This window comes from Strix aluco, chromosome 12 (genome assembly GCF_031877795.1).
Source record: "Strix aluco isolate bStrAlu1 chromosome 12, bStrAlu1.hap1, whole genome shotgun sequence".
NCBI lineage: Eukaryota > Metazoa > Chordata > Aves > Strigiformes > Strigidae > Strix > Strix aluco.
The window spans coordinates 9,044,215-9,048,600 of record NC_133942.1 but is presented as its reverse complement, the minus strand read 5'-3'; positions in this window follow the sequence as shown (position 1 = coordinate 9,048,600).

The window sequence follows — 4,386 nt, the reverse complement described above, 5'->3', positions numbered from 1 at the left end:
GGCAGTATAGCCCACACTAGACAGACTGACAAGTGACTCGTTTCAGTAGGAATTTTTTTGCATTCTTCCTGGTTTTTTATTTTGAATTGCTTGCGCAAAGATTTGGGAGGCGGAGCTTTTGAATGTAGTGAAACATTAACTACGACAGGCCTAGCACAGGATGACACTTGTGCTGCTCATTCAACTATGGAATAAACAAATTTTAAAGTGTGCATTAAGTTAAGAGCCATGAACAGACTTGAATTATTCTTAAGGTTGCATCATTACTCCAAATCTGATTTTCAGTGATGAAGTTCTAAAGAAATATACTCATTTTATTCATAGATGCTTTTAAATAGCTTCTGAAAAATATACTAGAAGCATTGATCTCAGAGTGAATTTGGCTACACTGATTATTAACATGGATATTTACAAATTTATTTACAGAAAAATCCTTGGTTTTCTTTCTACACTAGAAGTATACCAGAAGGGAGAACTGACACAAGAGCTAGGGAAATCTCAGTGAGACCAGCTATGCTGCATCATTCCTTTAAAACTGTAGCCTGAAGGCACTATGCAGCAGCTGTGGCAGCAGAAAACCTTAATGGAGACAAGATTAACAGTCACAGGCAAGACTCTATTAGGTGTATTTGGGAAAACAGGCAAGCTCTCAGGTATACAGATGTGTCCTCAAGTCAGAAAATTTACCTAGAAACAGAAAAGTAAACTCTAATTGAGAATAACTGCTCCCAACAACTGGTTCCGTGCCCAGATGTACAGAGTTTTTACTTCGGATTCAGGTCTGAAAAAGGATTAGACTTGTCATAATTTTGTCTATTTTTCTTTTTTCACAGTTGATCATATCAAGATACCTGTGTATGAACCAGTGTATAAACTCTGGAAGAGATCACAAAAAATCTTTATAAGGAAATGCCCAAACTTTCTGACTATATTTGTGCCAAGGATGGGTAGTTATACCACTGCGAGACCTCCCCAAGAACACTTTCAGGGCATGTTGAATAGATAGGGAACAATCAGTCTTCATTTGGCATCACTTTATCATCTTTGATGTTCTTTTGTTGAGGAATTCATGAGCTTCTTTTCCACCTAAACATACAAATCTAAGTATTCTCATGATGCTCGCACAGGTGGTTGCTAGCAAATGCCTGACTGCATTTATACATTATCAGTATCGCTAGCTCTGAGAGTCTCATGTTTGCTGTTTTTCTGAAGGCATTAGTTCCTAAAAGCCTGCAATGATGCAATAATTCAGGATTCCCTGAAAAAGGCGGTGGGGAATAGAAGGGGAGTGTATAGCTCTCACTTCAAGGTAAAGTTTCAAGAATATAATGAGTCACATGTCCTTGAGTATCAAAAGGCTTGAAACACCCTTGAAACACTCAAAAGGCTCTCAAAAGCATGTCAAGGTTTATTAAAACTCACAATTATTTAAAAACTATAGATTTTTTAAGAGTCAGGATCATTACCTTTGTGCAAAGAACTCTGACAGCATCGGGCATGGTAGAGCTTGCTCTTTTTCTTTCTTCACAAATTGTATTCATTTGACAGCAACTAAGAAATGAGAGGCACTGATACGGTACATGCTTATTCTTGAGGCACAGGCAGGTAATGTCACATTCCTAGCCATTCATGCTGCCTTACAACAGAGTAATCTCATGCACATGTGGAAAACTGTTTAAGTCTGCATAAGTTTTAGTGAAACTGAGATGTATTCATGCATCTTTTGGAAAAGTTGGCTCCAGATATATCTGTATAACTGTTATATATCTGATATATATACACAGATATATATTATATATATTATTTTTATATCATATATATATTATACTGATTTATACAGATATATCTGTATAACAACTAAAAGCAGCTTAAATTGAGGTCAGCACTAAACAGTCTGAAAGGCCATGTTTTAACTGATTTTTATACTCTTTTGGAGACAAGCTGCTATTTAAAATACAAGGTAAGCAAATCAGAAGCAAAGGAAGTACCTCTTCAAATGGTTCAATGTCTGCTCCTGAACTTCACTGCATGGGGTTGGACAGAGTCACTTGCTGTTGGCAACTCCCACCTGCCAGCACAGGAATGGCTGGGTGGTCATTTGGTCCCAAGTTCTCTGTGCTTCCAGCTGCCAGGCTACATTAGAAGACAGAGAAAAAAACATAGTAAATCTACTCCTAACATATTTTACATAGACAGTGTCTATTGTATCCCTAAGAGGTTTTGCGGTCAGAGAAGGTGAAGAAGTTTAGCCAGTCACATATGGGAACGAAAGCTATTAGTGACTCATCAGAGCACAGTGCAACTGAAGTTTGAAAACACTTATTACTGCAAAAATAAAGAAAAGTTAGATTTCATAACCAATAACGCATTGCAGTTATTCATGCTAATACAAAGAACTGACAGACTTCCATGGTTTTCCATGTATGTCAACCAGTAATCTCAAATACCAGGTAACAATTCCCCCTTTAGTCCTCCGAAACTAACTTCAAACTGCCTGAACATGACACAAAGCTATCAATTTAATCTCATAACAAACACCAGTGAATGGGGAGAACAAGACTTAGTATCAGGACCTTACAGAGCATGGAAAACCTTATGTTCTCAGAGCGTTTCTTCCATTTTTAGGGAGGTGCTTAGTGGTTCAAGGCTGAATTAGCAGTTGAGTTGGTCATGAACAGAGCTTCTCAGGGGTTGATACTGGATCCAGTACTACTCAGTCTTCTTATGTCATCTGGCTAACACAATGGAATCGATTTTCACCGAATTTGGAGATGAAACCAAATGGGGAGAAGAGGTAGTTAGAGCGGACAGATGAGCAAGTATTCAGAGAGGCTTGGACAGGCTGCATGTTTGGGCCAATAATTGCATGAAACTTGGCAAAATCCTGCACCCAGAATGAAATAATCGCAAGCAGCAGCACAGGCTGCTCCATTAGCACTGGGCTACAAACATATACATTGAAAAGCTAAGAGAATCTAACACAGAGATCCCTGTGAAATCAGTTTAACCAGAACTTAAAAGCTTCCTGTTCTGAAAGACAGGACAACCACGTAAATCTACATAAAGAAAAAAAAAAAAATCTAACAAGGGAAAAATATAACCAGAAGATTCTTAGACTGGATAAGTCACATCTAACCTCACACTCTAAATGCATATAATATATAAAAGATATTCTTACAGTACAGAGTGAAAAACAAGCCACATAAATTGTAACATAAACACACGTAATCCATTCCAAACACAGAGCTGAACATAGAAATTACAGGTCAGGACTGAAAGACCTGGGGAATTTTTTTCCTAAACTCAGTGAGTTGAGGCCATAAAAAAGATCAGCGTTAGCTGTAGAGCAATAGTTACCTGCAGAGTCAGATCCAGGCTCACTCACTCTCCTTCAGTTGTAGTTTCCTGCTTCTCACAGCTTTATAATCTGTGTTACATTTAAGAATTTATACTTTAGTGGTACCACAACAGTCAGGCTCCCCTGTATTCCTTCTTTCTCCTCCACAGGTAACTGTCACTTCAGGAACAGTTTATGTAGAACTAGTGATCCAGCAGCTAATATCCAGCACATTTTCTGGCTTTACTGAAATCCTTCTTTACCAATTATTTTGCTTAGATATTTTATTTGTTTCAAATTTCAGATGTTACTGCCTGAAATAAACATGCTATTCCTTTTTCCTTCTCCTCTTATCAAACTCCTTTAGACAGAATTTTATTTTAGATGCAAATATAAATGGAGTATACTTCGGTACTCCTGCCTGTGATAGGTGAAAAAACCCCAGTGTCTTTCAAACAACTAACTCATCTGAGACAAAGTTATTCAGTCCCACTAAATCCAAAAGAGAACAATCCAATAAAATGTAACAGTGAATTAAAAAGCTGTCTCGTGTTGTATACAAACTCTAGATTCCCTACTTATTCTAAACAGGTAAGAATCTACAATTAGTATACTATCATTGGTAGTATACTAGCATTGTATAACAGTATACTATTAAGAGAAAGATGCAAGTCTTTTAGGCATATAGATATATGGGCAAATAAACCATACATTTCTAACATATGAAACTGCATTGAGAAACTACATTCCATACAAGCTTGGCAAAAGTTTTTACATATACAAACTGAAAACTGCTTTGAATCCCCACACAGAGTTAGTTATCTGGCAAAAATGACTCACAGCTAAAATATTCCTAATATGAGAGGTCACTCAGTGCATTTAGGATTTCAAATCAGAACTACTTGTAATTTGCAAACAGCTCTACGCCAGTTCAGCTTGTCATTAGCTTATCACAGCAGCTACAGGAAGCAAAGGCCAAATAAAAGAATAAACTGAGTAATACTGTAAATGTGTCTAACAGTGGGGAAAAAAAAAAACAGAAAATGCTC